This window comes from Ambystoma mexicanum, chromosome 3q (assembly GCF_040938575.1).
Source record: "Ambystoma mexicanum isolate Mex_15411 chromosome 3q, UKY_AmexF1_1, whole genome shotgun sequence".
Classification (NCBI taxonomy): Eukaryota; Metazoa; Chordata; class Amphibia; order Caudata; family Ambystomatidae; genus Ambystoma; species Ambystoma mexicanum.
In genome coordinates this window covers 1,102,816,557-1,102,829,712 of record NC_090926.1, presented here as the reverse complement: position 1 = coordinate 1,102,829,712, position 13,156 = coordinate 1,102,816,557, and positions in this window count along the sequence as shown.

Sequence of the window (13,156 nt, the reverse complement as noted above, 5' to 3'; positions counted from 1 at the left end):
GGAAACCACGGCGGTGCTTGTATATTCTGCTTATCTAATCCTAATTTTGAGCCTGTTTGTAATGAACTCCCAATAATTGAAGGGCCTAAGCAGTAAATTGGAGCAGCAGGCATACATAACCTCAATGTCTCCAGATCTCTGGTCCCCTCCAGACTGGACTACTGCAACATTATCTTCCTCAATCTGCCTTTATCCTCCCTTCATTCCCTCCAACTAATCCAGAACAGGGCTTCAAGACTTATTATTGGCCTCAAGCACAGGGACCATATCTCTCCAGACCAAAAATATCTCCACTGGCTCCCGGTGGCTGCGAGGTACAGGTTTAAGACCCTCTTCATCATCTACAAGGCTTTCTGACTCTTTCCCTAAAAACGTCCTGCTTAGAGACCTTTTGCAATTCTCTGCAGATCAGACAATATTCCAAGCAGAGAGTGGGCGATATATCTCTTTGTAATAGCCTCCCTGCCCCTCCCAGGCTTTTGCCTGATAGCCTTAAGTTCTGGAAGCTTCTCAAGACCTATCTTTTCTCTTCTTCATTCCCACCCTGCTAATGCCTCCCTTTGTCGCATTGATTGGCTGCCTGTTCCCTTCTGAGCTCCACAGGGCACCAGGCCCTCCTCGTCCTGTATACTGCAGCACCCTTTCTTCCTGTCCCCCAACAAACGCCTTTCCGGGCGCCTTTCCCCTGATAAGCCTGGTGGGGTGTGCATCACTACCAAGCCTGGTCCACCCCATCCTCATGTTCAGCATGTGGTCCTCAATCCCTGCTTCCCCTGACACTTGCCCACCTGGCCCCCCTTAGCACTTGCTTAGCCCTATTAGCCCCCTTCTTCCCCACCTCCCCCCTGTACTTGTGTGCCTCCTCTTGTTCCCCACCTCCCTCCCACCTTAGCATTTTCCATTCCACCCCGACCTACACTTCCTCACCTACCTACGCCCTCTCCCCGGCACCTCTTTTTACTGCGCTTGCACGATCTGAATGGCACAAGGCCTAATAGAATCATTATTGTTATTGTTGTTTTCTTCCCTGTCCCCCGCCTTTTTTGTCTTGTTGCGGCTTGAAACACCATTTGATGTATAGCTGCTTTACAAATAACCAATAAATAAATACAATAAATGAACTCTAAATTAGCAGGAAAGTAGGAATCATGATAAGTGGCTGCATATTGCAATAGACCAAAAGTTTATGTGCCACAGTGTTAGCCAACATTGAAATAACCGGTGAACGAATAGGTCTTGGCAATGTGCACTATGAACATGTGCCTGTGGCCTTAGCCCATTTACATCTTACTGTGGAGGCCCACATGTGTAGGACAACCAGGTGCACCTGCATCAATGGAGAAATTAATAGGATATCTGGAATAGATCTACACAGATGTTAGTAAGATGATAAGATATGGACTTCTGTAGAAAGAAATATGCAGAGCCAGCCGTAGAATAACAAGGCTTTACTGGGACTACATGTCGGAAGCACACGTGGTAAGCACAAGAGGTAAGTTAAATTCATATATATGCAGGTATATGTCCGTTACATCTCAGCCCCAACTGACTCTCTCTCTGGAACGCACATCAACATCCACCCAACATTCCACATTATATTCCACAACAAGCACTGCCCGCACTCACACCAACTAAAGAGAAGTAAGACCACAACATAACATATCTCCCCTCTTTACACAAAAGCACATTCAAGGAAAGAACAGTAGGAGAAAACACTAACAAGTATGATCCGAAATGACCACCAATCTCAGATCGTGATACGACACCTCCAAGACCCATACCAAGCTCTACGCTCCAAGCCACTGATGCTCACCCCACTAAACGATATACTAGCTCAATGTAGATAATCCTCAGCCATTACATGCAACCATTCTGGAGCTGGCCCACACCACAGACACCAATCACAGGGATTGAGCCCTCACACAACCACACAACACAGCCAAACCAAACACACACAATACCAGCATCATCCATCCACCCTAAACAAAGTTTGCAGAGACAATCAATTGAGGCTACAGAAGCCCCCATTGCATCCAAAACAAGTGCTAGGACTATCAATCCCATCCACCTTGGCACACCTCGTGCCGGGCCCCCCAGTCCCACCAAACCTTGACACGACCTTGAGCTGGGACCCCCAGTCCCACCAAACTCTGGCACTGATGTGCCGGGACCCTAAGTCCCACCTAAAACCTTGCCACCATGTGCCGCGACACTCAGTCCCATCTATAACTTTGGCACCTGGTGCCGGGACCACAAGTTCAACCAAAATTGACACCTCATGCTCACTCAACCAGCAAAACTCGCCACATACACAAGTCTCAATCTAACCGCACTAGCATAGGAAAGTTGCACACTAAAGCCTGGTAAATGAGAGTTATACAGAACTTCAATCGGGTCCAAAACTTCATGCCCCAAGGACCATAAGCATAGGCGACCTTGTATAAGCCAAAGATTTTGTTAGATACAGTGAGGCATCTTTTGCACAAACATTTCAAAACAGAGATCACATTAAAGTCATGAGGCAAGCATTGCACAACTTCCAAAACAGAAATCTCATTAAACCAATAAGGCATGCATTGCACAGCTATCCCTACAATGATGCTCCAACACTCACTTACAATTACTCACACGACGGCACAGGCAAATTGAGCACATAGGTATGACAGACAGGAGTTAGACACTACTACCGAGTCCATAACCTATTGCTACACAGTCCTTTAGTGTGTGATGAACACGTGGAAGAAAAAAAATGTAATTAACCAAACATAGCACAACATCACCATCTACATTTGTGCAAGCACTCCTCCAATAAAATTCATAAAGCAATTTGTTCAACCACTCTGGCCTCCCACACTTCATCAAAATGCATAATATTTCTTTTTTTTTATCATGCAGTTCTTGAAACCCTCCTAAGGCCTCAACTAACAACTCAAAGGTCTTCACCCACCAGGTGATTGGCCATCTGGTGCCATGGACAGAATTATTTTATCCCCCTCAGCAGACTCACAAAATGTCCCCATCGCATTGTCTAACCAGTCAAACATTGACAAAGAGTCTGGATATCCCACCACTGGAACACACTTTGATACAGTACTTGGATATCCCCAAACCAGATCACACACTGAAGCAGTACTTCCCTTTCTCAAATCCGGAACACACAATGAAGCAGTACTTTCAATTCTCATAACAGGAATAAACTTGGAAGGAACACTTTGAAACTTCGGAACCGAAATACCTATGAAGAAATACCCTCATTATTCAGAGTTGGCTCATGCATCCCATCACCATCATCACCTTCCACATCCGCAATGACAGTGTCTGACACGTTTGTCACATCCGTGATGACATTGTCCCAACACATTTTCCAGGAAACTCTCTTCCAACCTCACACGCCTTCTGGCTCTATCGTCAGTCCCATGGGCCAACGCAACCAACAGAGATAGATGCGCATGTCCTTTTCCACTCACAGAACTTCCATCAAGCCAACAGATGTCCTCATGACTGCAAGCCACCTCCTTCAGAACCCCTGATGTCATCATTCCTCTGCTGAGCTACGAGTCATGAAGCTCATCAGGCTGCTTCTCCAGACCCCATCATGAAGCGCAAGGCATCCAAGGCGACAAGTAGATGGCGCTAACCACATTCGTGGCACTGCTATTTGGGCAATTTCTTTACATTTCCCAGGCGGAACAATATTATTTCAGCCTTCATGTCCATATTAAGCATTCCCCTACCCAAAATGGCCAGCTCCTTGGAGATGATGTGCGGCACTAACTGAGTGGTCCCTTTGCCTGCGTGGCCTCCCGCCGGGTCGTACAGAGCTGAACCTTAGGGAAGGCAGACTCTAACCATGGGCCTCCCTCTGGAGTCCGGTGGATGTCTCCCGCCGGCGCTGTCCGTACTATGGTGCTCCCTTATTTAACGCGCCACAATTCTGCGCTCTTTTCCTTTGTACAACTCCTCACCTCTGACAGTTTGTCCGCCACCTTGCAGCACGTCCTCAACGTCGATGTTTTAAACTTGTTTGGGATGGTAAATCTTGTGTCTTGAGGCCCCAACTCACTTCAGAGTTCCTTGTCGCCAATGATAAAATATGGACTTCTGTAGAAAGAAGGATGCCGAGCCAGCCGTGGAATAACAAGACTTTACTGGGACCACATGTCGGAAGCACAAGCGGTAAGTACAAGAGGTAAGTTAAGTTCATATACATGTAGGTAGGGAGACATCCACCGGCCCCTTGTCCATTACATCTCAGCCCCAACTGACTCTCTCTCTGGAATGCACATCAACATCCACCCAACATTCCACATTAGATTCCACACCAACATTCCATCGAGCACTGCCCCCACTCACACCAACTAAAGAGAAGTAAGACCACAACATAACTTACACAACCTCACTAATTCGAGGCATGTTGGCCACTTAGTGATGTAATTTTTCTTTTATTGTTGATCATTGCACATGTTGCCCTGGATGGAGCAGTCCACCCAGCCAGGTGCAAAATCACCCCCCCCCCACAATTACCAGTCTGGCGTGCCGTCTCTATATATGAACCCACCGCTTTTCTTTCATCTATATCAATGAATCTGTATTTCATGCTGTAACCATCTCTATATGTGCGTTTGTGCCTTTTTAATGAGCACTGATGAAGGGAAGCGAATAGCTAATTACCTCACAGCAATACATACTTATCAGGTGTTGGGTACTAGGTGCATAGAGTACTGTTGAAATAAGTTGGATAGTCCCAACAGTAAAATTATTTAACCAATTGGCAGAATTGCCAAAGTCATTGTATTGGGCTCAAGATGCAAACGTCTGTTTTCCTGGTGTGCATTGTAATTCTGTTTATTTCAGAAAAGAAGTGACCTACGACCAATAGAAATGCCACACATGACTAATTTGTTTTTTTTGGGCAAGGCCCTATTGCTGTATAGGGAAATCCCAGCCTGACTGCAACTCGCATATGTCATCTTTGAAACAATGCGTACATCTTGTGTGACCAGGCACATTGATACCTTTAAAATGGAAGTCATATTTTCATATGTGGGATACTTCAAATATTTCGTTGTTTTGGACTGCAGAGCTTGCCATTAATATTGTAAATTTTTGTGGCATGTATTCCCAAAAATGAAACGTACTCTGGCACGCTGGGAATGCTGGATCAAGAGTCCCATTACTATTAGTCCTTGAATCCACTGCACTAACAATTTGAAGGACAAAATGTGTCAAATATCCACATGAATTGATAAGATTCAATATATTGAAAGCTTAGTTTGGAAAGTTAAGATTCTATTACTTGGATCTGTCTTTTGAAGCGGTTGGTCATCCATCACATAGGGAAAATGGAAACTCAAAGACACAAAGAATAGACATAGTACATGTTAATTGTAACTTAAATTGATAGCTAGCACAAATATTTACTGTGTATATTCAATTGTAAAGTGGGTATTGAAATATATTTTTGCCTTCTCGATTTTACATAGTTATATTATAGCGACGTGCGCCTGTCATGGGTATGGTCTACCAGTCGACGCTTCTTCATCTGTAATTGTACAATAATCATCAACAACGCATCTGTGATAACCATTATCTGGGACGATCGCAAGACACCAATCTGTCATTTTGCGGTTGCAGCAATAAGGAGCAGGATGGCAGCCTGTAGGTTCTGAAACTGTGCAGATGTGAAAGTGTTGTATTTGAAATTTACATCACTCATTTCTTCTCTGTAATGGAACGCCATGTTCATCAATGACAAATAGGTAATGGAAGATAATACATTTCTGTGAAGAATTCAAAGACTGAGATTAATCGATCAATGAATGGAATCAGCATTCTAAGTTCACTGTTCACAGTTAAACAACAAATAAGAACCATAACCTCCATGAACAAATGTACCATAACTTCTATGGAAAAATTTACCCATGTTTCTGTGGACTTAATTACCTCTTTTCAGCATTATCTCAAAATGAAAAGTACTTGTTACACTGCCGACTATAATAATTTTAGCATTTTTGTGAAAAGAAAAATATTTTGCATTTTTTGTGGATGTATGTGTTTATGTTCCTGGTTCTGCGGTAGATATTGTTATGACGTTGGTGATGACAGGGTACATTTGGCTATGCTGTCCACTAACATCATTAAAATAGGTCAAGCTCATCGTGAGTATCTAGTGATGTCAGCGTTAGGGGCGGGTTTCAGAATTAGGGCCACAAGGGCTCTTAAACTTAGGGTAATGGATCAACGGATAAGATAGGCCAAGATGGTGGTAACCGACTTGTCGTTTTTGCATGTGTTAAAATGCAAAAAACTCAGGTAAGTTGCATTGGATTTTGTTTTACGAATGATCCATGTATGGTCGGAAATACATGCCCGATCAATTGGGCCAATAGCTTTTCTGCAGAACTAACCCTTTAAAATACAATTTCATTGGGTAAACTGAGTTCCATATTGTGAGTAGTTGTTAAGTGTGTGTCAGTAAACATTTGGCAAACATGGCTTTCACCACTTGGAGAAGATAATAATTCCCATCCTGCCATATTCCACTGCTGTTTGTTATTAGACTTCTGGTTTTGGTGTTGTATGTTTCTATGGCTGCTTGTAATTTTTTCCCTCCTGATCTTCCACACAAATGCGGAAAGACTATCATTAAGCAGTGTTCCACAAAATAGCACTTAATGTTTGCGTTTTGCCCATTATATAGCTGAGAAAAACATAATGCCTTAATAGGCAAAGCTCTGGAGTTTAGGAACCCTCATATTATTCATGCAAATTGGTAGTTTTAGGTTAACAAACACATTAAGACTGAATTTTTGAGATTAGGCTTAATCTCAAGTGAGCCCATATCAGAAATGTAATTGGCAACGAACCTATGGAGAGCCATCTGGGTACAAGCAAGCAAATCTGTGTCATCAGTATACAGCTGTGAAGGGAGCAATGTACCCCTAAGCCAGTAATGTGCCCCTCTGGACAGGGTCTGGACAAGGTTATAATCCTCACAAATCCAGGTCATCGAAGGGTGACCTGATATCTTTAGTTATCCAAGCATCACATGTCTTTGCACCTGGGGCATTGAGTGGGTTCGACAATCTCAGTATCATATTCTTAGGGATCATCACGCACCTGGAAAATTGGCTCCATTGTTGTTTTGACAGATCCACAATCCTATTGTAGTCTCCTAAAATGCAGATGTACTGTTTCATTGGGATTTATTTTCTCAGACAAGGTTGATCCTTTCAGTGAATTGCTTCTAGAATTCCTTAGTTTAAGAGGATGTTCATATTAGATGAGCCAATATAACCTGCCTATTTTTCCCGCAGCATAGACATCAAAAGCAGTCATTTTCTGGTGTATTCTCAACAGTGACATTATACTGTGTCATACCTTCCATCCATGGAATATATACACATTTCTAAAATGTGATTCTTTTTGCTGAGAAATGCCTGTGATCTAAAACCCCCACCATGACAGTCCCACCCTATACTCTAGGACAAGAAACATTGTGTTTTTAATCTAAATATTCAGTTTTATTTAAAAAAAAATCACGAGAATTATAAAACAAATTAAGAAATTAGAAGTAGTCCCTAACTCAGTGCTGGGTGAATCACCCAAAACATTGCACATAATTACAAGAAACTTGTCTCCAGAAAAGAAATACACTATGCCAGCTAATATTTCAATATCATGTATATTTATAATACACACAAACATCCATACGTACAAAATGATATCTGAACAATTATTTCAGACAAACCAGTACAATCCTGTCCAATATAAACATGGACATTATCATCACTTGCCGGTTTCAAAAACATCTTAGAATACATTTTACAACACAATTCACTCAGATTTCTCTGTGAATATTGACAAATGTTGGCATCAGAAAACAATATTGCCATAATCTAGAATTGATTCACTTTAAAATGTTGGATGCTTTTGGATTTTAGCTTGGTCATAGATACAAGAATTTGGTAGAGTGAACTTGTTTACTGTTATTCTAAAGGCTTCAAATCAGCATAGAAACTTATTTTGCAGAACAAAATGTCTTGATGTATTAAAGGGACACACAATCAAGATTGAAGAAGAACATTCATCTGAAAATTAGTTTTAAATGGGAATAGGAGTTTATTGAAGGCCGAATATGTCTATGTCTGTGCTATGTTATTTGTGAACATGATGTTGGTTATTTAAATGTGCATTACTTTATTGGCTATACAGGGGGTAATCTATCTCCTTCCTATTCCAATTTAAAAAGTACCCTATTTAGGATGTTTGTTTATGTAGACTATGTTTTTCACAGTCCAGGTAGTCAATCAATACCTGAAGATCTGTGTGTTAGGTTACACATCAACTTCACAGTGTGTGAAAGTGAGAGTAGCCTGTGATAAAGGACATTTTGTTGCATACAGACTGAGGATTCCAGAGGGTAATGTTCAGTTGATGGAGTAAGAAAGAGTAGAGAAGTTGAGTCTCAGAGGAAGAGAGGCGAGGTAGATAGGTGCTACGGGAGGCATGGTTAACTTATCAGTTTTGTTTGTTGGAAGGAGGTGGAAGAGAGATGGAGTAGTGGGAGTTTTTAGTTGTGAGTTTTACAATAGGGATAGGAAAGGAGGAAGTTCTAGCATGATTGAAGAAAGCGAAAGGTGAGTAGGAGAAGCAGCAGGAGGAGCAGAAGTGAACGCATTATACGCGAGTAGCACATTGTGGAGAGACAGTACAGTAATTAGGTAGCTTGTGGGGCACATGGAGAAAGGCCAAAGCAAAGGCCCATAGGCTCACAGGCAAAGAGTCTGATCAACAGCTGATTTTCGCCCTTCACTTTTCTGCCCTTAACTGGGACGCCCCATGGGTGTTCAGAAGGGATAACACACGCTCTTGTCACCTGATCCTGATCGCCTAGTTCATCAATGGTTGGTCTCTCTGATATTGTCCCTGATGTTGTTGGGATGGGGCGATTTCGTCCTGATTGGTGTTCCCAGAGTAGCCTCTTGTGGCCTTCAGCTGGGGATGGGGTTGATCCAAGGTGGCCACAGGAAGTGATGTCACTGATCTAAGATGTCAACAAGAAGTTATGTCACCAATCCAAGATGGCTGCTGATAGTGATGTCTCCAATCCAAGATGAACCAAGGATACGCTTGAATAGGTCGAGAAGTTCACTTCTACACTCTCCTTATTGCCTATTGCCGTAACAATTAAAACAACACTCAATTGATGGTACCTAAATGAGGTAACTTCTTGATTTTTATACAGTTAGAAAAGGTACATTGTCAAAAACAACACAGAGTATATACCTATCAATCATACATGGAGAAAAAAACATAAGAGCATAAACAATAATTAATCCAATTGCTCGTGCATCATAACAAGAGGTGAATCCTTCACTGTCGTTATCTGGTAGACAGTATAGTAAAGAACACAAGTGAACATTTCTAACAAGAACAACAAAACAGATAACAAAATGTTCCTCCGAACAACAGTAACAATACACTGTGATTAAAAGGTGCGCCTACACTGGGGTGTTTCAGCCGTCTATAAGGGCTAAATGTGCCTCATATCTGACACAGCCTTCTTCAGGACGTGGGGCTGTATGAGATGGATGTTCGTTGAGTGCTGTGGACAGGGAAAGAGAAATTAATCAGGGGAGTGCTCAAGTGGAAATTGCTTGGCAGTGAATAATCATTAACTGTGCCATGTGATAAGTATCATGGAAAAACACAGCTTACCTATGGGGATGAATAGCCACAGGCACTTTTATGGGAACACAGTCTCGTTTGTGGTGGTCGCAATCTGCTCCTATTGCCAAAATGAGGGGTGACATACTTAACAAGGTCTCCTCAGTTTCTTGAATACTTGCCCGAAAATACATGATTGAACTATATGCAAGTATATATGGACACTGTCTACTTAAATGGGCTTACCTCTTATTAGGGGCTGTAGTCTGTGATCGGCATTGGCCTCAAGGCAAAATTTGTCCTAAAAGAGGGCATTGTATCAGTTACCAGATCAAGCATTTTGCAGCTAGCGTGATGATTCTTCTAGCGTTCACTGCATACCTTTTGATTTCTTACTATCGTGGCATTCGCGGGCCGCGTTTGACAGGCGAAGAGCTGAAGAGCTCTGCACGGAATGCTGAGTCACTCTGTGGGCTCGAAGACCAGGAAGCACAGCGTTGCTAACGCCGTTGCTAGGTCTCGAGTCTTCTTATATGGGCGGCCATCTTGGAATAGTAGCCGGAGCCGTAACGGGACAAAAAATGAAGCTAGGGACCTGTGCGGGATCCGAAATTGCTAATAAAACACTTTTAGTCTGTCCCCTAATAGATCCTCTAATTATGGTCTAATTTGGACATAAAGTTTATGGCGGTTGTCATGGTAACTGTTTACATATTGAAAATTCGATCGTACACGGCGACAATGTCATGTCCGTTGTGTAGTGACTGCATAAATTGATTTTATCCACGTGCAGGCCACCACATGTAGATGTGTGTTTGGAAGTATACCATTTATACCAATTCGTAACACTGCATTGCATCTGACACTTGAGGGGCGGTACAATAGAGAGGCATAGTGTACTTGTGGCTATACATTGACATAGTATCAACAACACAAGACAGAATATTAATACCATTATTGCTCATGTCAAAAAATAACAGATCTTAGTTCTCGGGCACAAATGGAAGCATAGTAGCTCGTGGTTGATAACCATCAGCAGGGCTAAAACACTTTCTACACAGATGTCGTTGTCACATTAGGAGAGCATACAATATAATTATGGTATAGATAAGGGTATGTGGGCCTCAATTTCCATGCAATTCTCGCGGATCCGCAGAAACTGCCCATACGGTAGATTGTATTTCAAGCCCATGGGATGGTAGCTTTGGAAATGGAGTAAGCTGTTGCGATCTGTCGGTTTTCAGAATAATTCTGTCTTCAGGTGATCTCCTGTTTATATATATGGAGATCTAAAAAATCTATCTGGTGATGGTCACAGTGTATGGTGAATTTAATGTGTGAACTCTGTGAATTTATCCATCAGTGAAATCCTGTAGACCAAGAGGGGTGTCATTCCATATGATTATAATGTCATCTATATAGCCTTTTCAGAGGGCAATGTTCTCTAGATAAGGGTTCTCTTCAATGAATACATTGTTTTTCTCATAGTTGGACATATAGAGATTCGCGATGTCTGGGGCAAAAGTTGCCCCTATGCTCACTCCCTTCATTTGTTTATAAATCTGATCCTGGAAGAGGAAGACATTCCAGAATAAATTCTGTTGGTGTTGGTGGTGCCCCCACATCCCCAACCACATGCACGCCCGCTGCGCATGGAATGGGAAAGGGCATGGGGTGAGGCAGCCTGAACGCAGCTGGTAGCTAATTACTTCACTTAGAATCACACCCCTGTGGAGTGCACACAGCCCTGCCACATACCAGCTGACAATCGATGATGACATAAGGGACAGTCAACTGTCACAACCATACCAGCCTGAGATTGGTCACCTGGAAGTGTCACAATGTGTGCATCCCTACCTACAGAAACACCACCAATGCTGTGTCATCAAAAGACACATATGCTGCTAAATGCATTACTCCCTTGCAAAATACAACATGAGAACAGTGCCATGTCACCCAACCCCTCCCCAGCACCGCCACCAAACACACCATGGCATGTCATGCTATGTGAGAGCAAACAAAGCAATCCCGAAAACCTGACACAAGTGTCACAAAGTACAGTGTCCCTAATGGAAACTGGCCACACACAATATGCTCCCAGTAATGTTGAACTAACAACACACATGACCAAATACTTACCAACAATACAGTGCAGCTACACAAACTCAAACATAACTAAAACATGTTAGTACTAAGTTAAAGTAGTCGTAGTCTTACATCGCCCCCTTCCAACTGTAGTCTTGCAGGCTTCAAAACTTGTCTGTGTACTGCATACAACATGAACTCCATCTCCAAAGTAGACGGCCTTGTAAAGACATGAGGAATGAACCTGCAAATTCAGAGGGAGACATGGAAGCAAAAGCATACATAATTCCAACATGCAGTGTACAATACAACAACAATATACACAAGGAATGTCTACACAGTATTGACTACAGACTGCCCACACAGCTCATGGGAGCCCAACATCACTGTGTACATCACTGTCACTTGGTCACACCCTTTGCAAGCCCATGGAAACGGGAAGCAGGAGGGGTGTGTATCTCACGAACCCAAGCATCGAACCCAAACTCAGGACAAGCCTGCATGTGCCCAGCCGGAATACAGTGGATGCCCACGGTAGCCACACAAGGCAACACACTGTCAAAAAATAATGAAAAATAAAAAATAAAAAAATAAAAAATGGCCATGTGGGGGCTAAGGGGGGTGAGGCCACCCAGGAGGTCCGAGGACAGGGTGCGCACCAACAGCCGCCTGTGTGGATGTTGGTAAAAAAAAAACACCTCCATGGGCTCATGGCCTGCACGGCTATGCCAATGTGGGAGAACTGCTGCTGTCGCTCTCATTACCCTCTGCTACTGCCACAGGAAGTGGTGGTGCTATGGGAGGCAGCCCACGCAAAGCCCTGGTATGGTCGTCCATGGCAGCAAGCATGCGGGTGTGGAAGGTCTCGTTCTGGAGGATTATAGTGCAGAGATCCCCATGCAGCACCTGACGTGATACCCGGATCTCCTCCCGAGTTGCCTACATCTCAGCTGAGAGCGAACGTGTGAACCGCTCCAGCTTCTGTTCTGTCCTCAAGTTAGTGGAAGTCTCAAGGTCAACAAGAGTCTCCCTGAGGTGATGGAGTTCTACCCTCAGGGCTTCCCTGTGGCCCTGGGACTCTATTGATATCGATTGGCGTAGAGTCTCCAGTGCCGCCCGTCTGTCCCTGTTGGACGCCAACATGTCCTCCCTGTGTGATTGGCAAATGGAGTCTGTTGCCTGCTGTATTTGCTCCATCTGCCTTTCAGGGGGGACAATGGAAGTGGCCACCCTCTCCATTGCTTGAGCCATCATCTCAACTGATGCTGCCTGTTGGGTGCCATACTGTAAATGGATTGTTCCCATGCGGTATTGCCTGGTGGCGTACGGCCACCACGTCGGCGGGCACCACACCTGTTTGGGGCAAGGCAATCTGCGCCTTGCTGTGCCGGCACTGCCTGAG